At 55.6% G+C, this 10,142-nt stretch overlaps 1 protein-coding gene across 5 annotated transcripts in view; it reads left to right on the top strand.

Moving 5' to 3' along the window:
- Positions 1 to 9,877: 9,877 nt before the first annotated feature.
- Positions 9,878 to 10,142, top strand: part of LRRC27 (leucine rich repeat containing 27) — a 34,108-nt gene continuing 33,843 nt past the window's right edge. For all 5 annotated transcript variants that reach the window (XM_032423260.1, XM_032423262.1, XM_032423265.1 and 2 more), the window contains exon 1: positions 9,878 to 9,960. The gene's annotated coding sequence lies outside the window, so the exon portion shown is untranslated. The remainder of the gene's footprint in view (positions 9,961 to 10,142) is intronic.

Consider the following 10,142-nt stretch of genomic DNA (forward strand, 5'->3'; position numbering starts at 1 on the left):
GGCAACAAATACCACGGGGGGAAGGGGCGCCGCTCTCCCCAGCCCTCAGGGTGTGGGTGGCCGCCCTGTCCCCGTGTCCACACAGGGCCGTCCCTCCATGACTGGGTCCTCACCTCCCCTTCTCATAAGGACACCTGTCAGAATGGATTAGGGCCCACCCTAGTGACCTCGTGTGACCTTCGTCACCACTTCAAAGATCCATCTCCAAATACTGTCACCCTCTGAGGCACTGGGGTCAGGACATCCAGGAATGAATTTCGGGGAGCCACACTCAGCCCGTGACACCCCACGTGCACCCCGTCTCCTGCCTCCCCCCGTCTCCTGCCTCCCCCAGCCTGGGCTGTGGGCCAACCCGCCCCTTGATATCCCCCTTCTTAGAATTTCATCATTCCCACTTGCACCTTATCATCTAAGGTTGCTGGTATGAGAAACATTTCCTACTGCATGAGATCTCTTGCAATTTGCTTCTTTCTGTCAAAAGCTATTGATAGGATTCATCCCTGTTGTTGCAAGAAGCGCCTGTTCCCTCATTTCATGGCTTTCCCTTGTCCTGGGCTTGGGGTCCTTTCCAGGCTTTGCTGAAGTGGGGAGGGGGGCTGCCATGAGCAACTCTGCCCACGTGTCCTCTCTGTTTGCTTCCCTGAAGCCTCTGGGTGAGCAGTGGGGTCACCGCAGGCCTACCCGGGGTGCAGATGCTTCCCCAGGTGCTCCTAACGAACGGACGCACAACCCACAGCAGCAGGACCTGGGGGCTTACTCCTTTCCTGGCAACTGAACGCTATCTCGTTCAGGATAAAATTGTTTCCCTGCTAGCTGATTACAGTGAGCACTTTTAATATCTTTATTGGCCATTTGTTTTTCCTCTACTGTGAGTGGTTGGTGCCTATCTTTTGCCCATTAATCCAATTAAACCTATTGTTTTTATCTGTTTAAATTGAATTATAGGAGTTCTTTATGTATTCTGCATACTAATCTACTGAAAATAAGAATTACCAATATCTTCTCTTGCTTTTGGCTCAGTTTAATTTTCCTTATGGTGTCTTTTTGATAAGCAAGAGTACTTTTAATGTAGTGCATTTATCAACATTTGCTTTTGTGGTTAGTGCTTCTATATTTCATTTAAGAAATCCTTTCTTAGCCTAAGAACAACATAAAATTCACCCATATTCTCCTCTAAGAATGCCTGTAGAATAAACTCTTCTATCAACATGCAGCAGGCATCCAGAAGACCGTGTGGGTGCAGGGGTGCAGCTCAGATTTTCACAAAGCGTGCACAGCTGTGTAACCACCAGTCAGCCCAGGAAACAGAACCTTCCAGCATCCGAGGAGCCCTGGGACTTCTGAGCCCTTCCCAGGACACACCACCCCAGCAGGGAGGGAGTGACTGGGGAAGCCGGAGCCTGCAACGATTTGGAGCCACCCATGGCGGCCACCTCTGGCCGTTCTCCAGTCTCCCAGGTGGAAGCTGGGGTCTCTCCTCTCCCCTCAAACACTCATGCCTCACAGCCCTGCTCTCTTCGGCCCGGGGGCCGGCCAGCTAGTGCGCCCTCTCCTGAACACACTCCATCAGTTACTAGCTTTCAAAGAGCATTCTATGAACCCAAGGACCCTGGTGTGGTTCTGTGTCTGTGGAACTCAGAGCCTCCCCAGCCCAGCGCCCAGGGCAGGAGGGGACCCTCTCGTCTGGCCCAAGGGCTGCCCCAAGCAAGGTTGACCACCCTCCCACTCTGTGTACCCTGTTTCCTTCCCCACTTTTTGTCCTTCTTGAAATAAATCGCGACTTCTTCAGTTGCTTGGTTTTCTTCGAGCCTTGTGGGAATTCTTCGGCCCCTTGCAACGGCCTCGAGGTGCCATTTTGACGACCTGGGTCACCACAGGCATCTCTCAGCCCCGGCTGGTCATGGCAGAGGCGTCCCCCTCTCCACACTTCTCCCGCTGGGCTGGGATGCCGTTTGTTGTCATCTCCGACACTCCCCGTGTCCCCTGGGTCGTCTTGGTGGCTCCCCCTGGTTTGGTGGACGACGCTCTGTGTCTACACCGGCTGGCCCCTATTCCAGGTGCACACCTGGGATCCCGGCATCGGCTTTCACTGCCGTCCGAAGGGCTGCCTGCCGTTGAGAAAAACAAAGACTCCTAATCCTTTGTAGCTGAACTGTTGCAGGCTGTTTTACTCTCTCGAGTCTTGTAGACTTTTCTCTTTGAAAGCAGTGTTTTCAAACATCACAACCTGCGCCATGCTGAGGGTCCCTTTTCTTTCTTGGCACTAGATCCCCCATGGAGCCTTCTGCTCAAGAAACATGTCCTTCAACTCTGGAAAAATTTAAAAATTACTTCATAGATTATCACTTCCCTTCTGATTTCACTCTTCTCTTTCTGATTTGAATTGTGAAACCCTTGGATTGATCCTATAGTGTTCATGCATGTTCCCTCTGATTTTCCATCTCTTTTTGGTTTTGCCTTAATTTCTGGGAGATTATCTGAAATGTATCATCTAATCCAGAGTTTCTCCAGCTCACCACTCTTGACCCTCTGGTGCCAGATAATTCTCTGTTTGTGGGGGTCATCCTGTGCATCAGAGGATGTTTGGCAGGGTCCCTAGCCTCCACTCGCTAGAGGTAGGGGCTCCTCCTTCCTCAGTCCCCCAGCCCAAGCTCTGACCACCAAAAATGTCTACCATTATGGCTGAGCGTCTCCTGGAGGGGCGGGTGGGGATGCTGTGCTGCATTGTTTAGGTCTAAGGGCAGTGCTGTCTCTGCCATGCCCTCGGGACGGGGTCCTGGCTGGTGGAGGGGCAGCCTCAGAGGCCCCCACTGGACCTTCTTGCTGTGACGGTCCTTAACCCACAGGCCAAGAAGCTAAGGGAGTTGTTTCAAAATGTACCCTGGACTTGTTTTGAACAGGCTCGGTAAGACATGCAGACACGGAAATGACCATTGTGAAGGGACAGGTATCTGTGGGCACAGGGTTCCGGAGAAGCGGGGGGCAGGGCACACCCCGCAGGCTATGCGGGAGCACCCGGGTCGGCCAAGAGGCAGAGGGGGCACACGAGTGTGCAGTGTGGTTTCCAGGGAAGGAACAGGTGAGCAGCTAAACAGGCTTAGGACTGAATGGATGGGATAGTTGTGGTGGGCTCTGGGCTAGAGTGGCGGTGGTCCCTGGTTGTCCGGTGCCTGGTCACTGCCTGGTCACTGTCTGCTGGACGGTCCATGCTGGATGGAGGAGGGGCTCGGAGGAGACCTCCAGATTGCTTTGTGCCGTTCGAAAGGCAACACCCAGGCCAGTCTTTTGCCGTCTCCAAGAACTGGTTCTCGCCGCGCGGTCAGCGAGACCCCAGCGTGAAGATACAGAAGACGATGTAGTCAGTACAGGGGTGAGGCTGACCGCCACATGTCCACTCCAGCAACCTACTCAGCAGCTTGGAGGACGGCCCTGCCCGGTGGTCCGTGGACCCAGTGTGCCCACCACAAGCCACACCTGGACCAGGACGTATTTATTACCTGACCTCTACATGCTCTGCTCAAACGCGTGGCCGTGGTGGCACCTCAGGCCTTCGGGTTGGACAGCCCCACCTGTGTCCAGCAGCCCTTGAAACAGCCCAGTGCACACGGCCACAGCGCCCTGGGGAAGCGCCGGGGGACACCGCCCGTGCAGGGAGGGCCGCCCTCTTCTGTGGAGCCTGGCTTCTCCACGAATCCACACGTTGTGGGTCCAAAGCCAGGCTGAGGTCTGGAGACGGGCTGCTGGTGCGGGGTCGTGCCTGGTGCGGCAGCTGCCCCTGGCTGCTTGCTTTCTCCCTCCTGGACTTCTCCTGATTGTGTGGGTCGTGTGGCTGGCCTGGGGCTTCATCCTTGGTGCCGCCAATCCCCGCGGCCACAGGCTGTCGGCCACCGCATCAGGGGATCACTGCACTTCTCCAGTGAAGGCCGTGCCTTTCCAGGAGGTGTGCTGTGGAGACGACATGACGGCCCCCAAAGACGTCCACATCCTAACCCCTAAAACCTGTGAACACGGTATGTACAGGACAGAAGAGTGTTGGACACGTGGCTGAGCTAAAGATGCTGAGAGGGCGAGGCCATCCTGAGTTATCTGACGGCCCACATAGTCACAGGGTCCGTCCAGCGTGGGAGCAGGAGACGCGACAATGGAGCGAGGACACTGTTGGGGGCACAGGGCCCAGGGATGCAGGCACCTCTAGAAGCTGGGAAGACAGGGAAACAGATCCTCCCCACCGCCCTGCAGACACCCGACATCACCCAGGGAAACGCGTCCACACCTCCGCCCTCCAGAGCGGCAAGCGAGTAGATGCACGTGTTGCAGGCCATTGAGGCTCTGGCCACAGCAGCAGCAGGAAACGGGGTTAAGACAAGCTGTTCCTGCCCTACGGGGCATGGATGCCCAGGTGATGAGAGCCCAGCAGACACTTGCCCGGAAGTACGTCTCAGCTCAGTCTGTGCAAACAACAGCCTTTAGTCCGACGCCGAGAGCAAAGCATCCCTGTGTGTTGCCTCCCTTCTGGGCACCAGTGATGCCCGCCCTCTGCGCAGCGTCCCCTCTGTCGGGACCGTGTCATCTGTCCCGCTGCCGCTTTCTCTGCTCCCCAGAACCCCCTGAAATGTGCCCACACACTGCGCTCATGGAGGGGCAACAACACGCCAGTGGGGAAGACAGGAACACATCCTCATTTGCTCACTCACTGAAATCTGACTGGGCTCCCAAATGCCACCCCGGGGCCTGGCCTCCGTGCTGATGCCCCAAGGGGCCCCCCAACCACAGAACAGCAAGTTCCCACAGAGCCCACATTTTCATTGCACTGAGGGGCTCTCAGGAAGTGAAGGACGTTGCCAGGGGACAAGAAAGTGACTCAAAGCCTAGTGTGTCTGGAGGAAGCAGCTTCATCCCCAGAGAGGAACAAGGGAGAAGGGAGGGCCGGGACCTGGGAAGATGGCGAGGGGCCGGGACCCTTGCGGGGGCTCCGAAGGGCAGGACTGCCCACCACCCCACGACGGGTTGGGGGTGGAGAGCTTCTGCTCTCCCAGGATTTGAACCCTTGTCCCCAACCATGCAGAAAGCCCTACTGCTCTTATGAGGGCTTTGGGTGAGTGGGATCTTTGAGGACCTTGCAGATGCCTGGATTTTAAGGGTGGGTCGATGCAGAGGATGGGAGGCCATGCGGAGCCAGCCCTCTCTCCCCGCTACGTTTCCCCCCATCCCCGAGAGCCTGAACTCACAGGAGCCTGAGGAAGGGTGACTGGCACCCCCAGGCCGTGGGGCTGGCACGGGTGGTCTATGGAGCTACATAGCTTGTATCCAAATCTCAAGGTCGAGCTTACCACCCAGGCTCACTTGGAACCCTCTCCAAGGAGTCATCACACGTCCCTACCAAGGTGCCCGAGAACCAGCGTCTGCCCCGCAGTCCTCTTGCCTTCCTGAGGCAATCCCGCTGCCTGCACTGCGTGCACTCTCAGAGGGTGGGCAGCACACGTGAAAACCAAGGTCATCTGTCCTTTGCGACCTTACTTCTTTCCGAGGAAGAAGGATGTATTTCAGCCAGCGCATTTCAGCACAGTGGCCCGGCAGGCAGAGCAGAGATGCAGGCAGCAGCTCGGGAGCACGCCGAACATCTTCCAAAGAATAATTTCCAGCCATTGTGACATCTGTGAAGCTTCCCTAGAAATGCTTATTTTGTTTTTAACTTTCTACATAGTAGATTTCAAGTTTAAAAAAATTTTTCTTTCGCTTTTCTTTTGATGAGGAAGTGTATTAGTTGTTGGGAATCTACCAAACATAACTTAACAGCAGTCTCATACCAAGGAATTAAACAGGAAAAAGTAAAATAGAGCAAACTCTCTTATGTCCTTTGTGTGAAAAACATTTACTTCCTCTGGAAAAGAAGGCACTGTTGTCCACTCAGAGGCCCTCCCACGAGTCCCTCCACCCATGGCCACAACAGATCATTTTCAAAAGAAAACTCTTAAAAACTCCAAAAGTTCCATACACCAAAAGTGGAAGGGAGATGCAAAACAGGCTGCAGGATGGAGACCTCAGACCTGCGGGACTCTGGGCCCAGAAAGGGGCAAGTGGCTGCGAATGCAGTCCCTGAGGAGTGAAGGGTCTAAAACTGCCCTCAGGAAGTGGGGGGCAACAGCCCAGAGCATCACCTGGAATCAGACCTGGGACAAGTCTCCCACTTCTATGGCAGGAAGTTGAGAAAGAAAATCACCTTCTGCAGCAATTACCTAAGGATGACCAAGAGGATGGACGTGGGCACTGCTGGCTCTGTGATTACATCGGCACTTCTCAGTGGGGGGCTGTGTGACAGTCCCGAGCACCCGGTGTAACACACATCACTGCCGCAGAGCCCCAGAAGGCTGAGCCCGGGGACCTGCAAGCTGAGACACAAGGAGGGGTGAGCAGAGAGAGGAAACGAGACACAAACCCCTTGCTTAAGGTGAGCCTGCAAGCCGCAATTCCAAAGCATGTTCCTCTAAGAAGAGAACAAGATCCAGATTCAGCTGATGAATTCATCCCAGATGAAAGGGAAACAATACAGCAGCCTGAAAATTAAAATAATAGAGCAGACTTTAAAATAACTATGTTTAGGATTCTCATGTTGGATAAAGAGAAAATAGCAACAAAAACTTAGAAGGGATTATATAACAAAAACTGGAAAAAAATGAAACAAGAACCAGTACAACAGAGGAAATTAGAAATGAGAAATGAAATCATTAAAAAAAAAAACAAAACCCAACCCTATAGATGACATAAACTCTAAGTGGACACCAGTGGAGGCAGATTTCCCTGTGGGGAGCGCAGGTAAAAAACAGGAAGAGCCGTTTGGAGACACGGAAAGAACAGATGGAGTGGCTTCAATCTAGTCCCTCCCCGAAGACCCAGAATCCAGGAATCAAGGTCAGGGTGCAGACCACAGAGCACATTCCATGTGAGAACAGAATGACTGCAATGTCCAGGATTGAAGACTGAAGATCTCAGACAGGAAGTGCACATCAAGTGCCAAGCAGCATAACTGAAACGCAGTCTGCACTTAGGATTACTGTAGTGAAATTTCAGGACATCAAGGACACAGAAAGAAAAGATAGATCTCCTTCACCGAAACGGCAATTGGATGGACACCAAACTTCTCATTAGCAACAACAGCATCCAGAGAGTCCTGTCTTTAAAATTCTGATAGAGGGGCGCCTGGGTGGCTCAGTCGTTAAGCGTCTGCCTTCGGCTCAGGTCATGATCCCAGGGTCCTGGGATCGAGCCCCGCATCGGGCTCCCTGCTCCGCGGGGAGTCTGCTTCTCCCTCTGCCTGACACTCCCCCTGCTTGTGTTCCCTCTCTCGCTGTGTCTCTCTGTCAAATAAACAAATAAAATCTTTAAAAAAAAAATAAAAATAAATAAAATAAAATTCTGATAGAAATGAACTGGCAGCATAGAATTCTATAGCAGTTAACCATCATCCAAGAGTGAGATCAAAATGAAGACGTTTCAGAAGAATCACCCTTTGTGCCTCTTGGTTTCTCCCCTTTCCCACAGGCATGTCTGTAGCCTCCATACCGTGCCTGTCCTGCCACCATGGAGCACCTGGGAAGCTGCTCTGAACTTCTCGCCTGCCCTTAATCATTGCGTGTGCCTCCAGAAATCACTAGCCTGTCCTCCTCTACTTTCAAACCTCATGCAAGAGCCCCTTGCTGGTGAACCTGTAACCATATAGACAAGTATTCAGCCCAGAGGTTCCCAAAACCTTGCTCTGCAGAGGAGACATTCCAAGGGCAGGCGGGTGCTGGGTTCGCCAAAGACCACCTTGTTCTCACCCAATGTGCGAGACTGGTTCACTGAGTCCCCTGTGATGACTTCTCTCCCTGCGTGTTGATGGATATTATCTTCTGACTGACTTTCCATTTCACCAACACTTTCTTCAGCTCTAGGTAATTTGCTAGTAACCAATCCAATCAATTTTCGTTATTGTATTTTTCATATCCAGAATTCCAATTTGATTCCTTGCTATAATTTCTAGTATCACTGCTTCCTCAAACACGTTAATCCTAATTATTTCAAAGTGCGTGCTTGCTGACTTCATTATCTGGACCACCGACAGGTCAGTTTCTGTCCTCTCTTGTTCTTCTTGGGATTTGATCACGTGTTCATGCTGCCTTGTGTGTGATGCACATTACACATTCTAAAACCATGCAGATAACTCGAGATCTAAGACAGTATTTTCCTCCCCTCTAGAAAGGACTGACACCTGCTTCTGGCAGGGAGCCAGACACCCAGCACCCCACGTCACCTTAATGCAATCAGGGTCTGCGGTGATCCGAAGCTGAGCTTCAGGCCCCACGAGGCTTGGTGTTTTTCCAGTCCACTCTTCCTAGAGCCTGGCATTTTGGGGCCCCAACCCAAAGTCTGGGTGTTTACTAGACCCTCCCTCTCTGTAGTGGTCTCAGAAGAACAATTCATCTCTTTGGTCTTTGGTCTGTTGGGAGCTTTGCTCAGTAGCTGAGCTTTCTACTGCGTCTCCCAAATAGAAAGGTGCTCCCTGGGGAAGAGTTACCCTTTCAGGAACTCTTCACTCCCGCGTTTGTGGAAGGGTTGGTCGTAATGACCTGGTGTGCCGTCTCCATAGCAGAAACCGAGAGTGATCTCTTACAACAAGGTGGACCTTAAAGTCTGCGTAAAGCTCTTCAGTGGCCTTTGTAGCTGATACTCTTGGCAGCCTGCCCAGTGAGCAGTACTTCTAACAGCCACGCCAATTTAATTTCAGGTATTGTGGTGGCTTTGTGATAGGTCAACTTGGCTGGCCTCAACTACCACCTCCCCCCACCCCAATTCCCTTTCCCACAGGGTTTCCCACCTGGGCCACCAGCGGCATTTTGGGTGAGATTTGGTGTATGGGGGGGGGAGTAGCTGCAGCAATGTTTTCACACCTGGAAGGTCAGGGTGGTGCCCCAGCTGCGGCCGCAGCTCACACACCTGCTGGCTCGCCTCCCCCGTGGGAGGCAGGTGTGTAGCTGCCCCCCGCCCCCCAAGGCCTGGTGGCTTCTCCAGCTCCGGCAGCCGAGCGTGCGGTTCTGTGACGACGGCCGCCAACTTCCTCTGCAGGAGGCCCACGGCCCAGTCCGCCCTCTGGGTTCCAGCTGGGCTTCACCTCCCCAGCCGGACGTGCGCCTCCAGCCTCCCTTCCCCGCAGCCGGCTCCGACGCCCGCAGCAGCCGCAGCACCGGCCCTACGGGGACAGCCTTCAGAGGCCGTGCCGCCGGCCACCCGCCTTCCCCGCACCAGCTCCCTGAAGGACGTCATCCCGGGGGGTCCGCGTCTGCCTGGCGTCCACCCTCCTCCACCGGGCGCCTGGCCAAGCGGCCGGCCGCAGACGGAAGCCTGCTCGGCCCGGGCCCCTGCGTGGCTCTCGTTTCCCCTCTGGCGACTGGAAGCAACTCTGGCCGAGGAGAGCCCGAAGGCCGCCTGGCGGGCTGCTGGGGGGCGCTGCCGTGGGAGAGGGGCGGGGGACGGGGTGGTGGGCGTCCGTGGGAGGCAGCGAGCCCGGGGCCGGACGGCGAGGTCAGGCCACGCGGAGGGCGCTCGGGCCCCGGAGGCCGGTGCTCAGCCAGGAGGGCGCCCGCTCTGGGCCTGCTCGCTCCGGCGCCCCGCTGGGGCCTTCCTCGTGCACACGTCTCTCCGGACTAAGGCACACGTGTCCCCTGTGTGCGTCAGCCACCGGCTCGCACAGGAGGCCACAGGCGCACCGCCACGTGCGGGCCGGGAGTCGGCGGCCAGTGCGGGGACCGCATGCGCAGGCGCACCACTCTCTCCGCGGCTGCGCGCCCTCCGTGCGGCTTGGCGCCTCCGAGACTCCGTACGGGCGTCTCCATGGCGACCGCGTGGGCTTGGCGGCCTGCATTGTTGGGCTGCCCCTCTCGGCGTCCGGGTGTGCCAGCGTGCTCGCGGAGCCGGGAGCTGCAGGTGAGGCGGGGTGCCGGGGTGGGAGGGCGCCGCAGGGGAGGTGGAGGGCGCCGCAGGGGAGGCGGGGGTGCCGGGGTGGGAGGGCGCCGCAGGGGAGGTGGAGGGCGCCGCAGGGGAGGCGGGGGTGCCGGGGTGGGAGGGCGCCGCAGGGGAGGTGGAGGGCGCCGCAGGGGAGGCGGGGG

This window comes from Phoca vitulina, unplaced genomic scaffold (genome assembly GCF_004348235.1).
Source record: "Phoca vitulina isolate PV1807 unplaced genomic scaffold, GSC_HSeal_1.0 scaffold28, whole genome shotgun sequence".
Classification (NCBI taxonomy): Eukaryota; Metazoa; Chordata; class Mammalia; order Carnivora; family Phocidae; genus Phoca; species Phoca vitulina.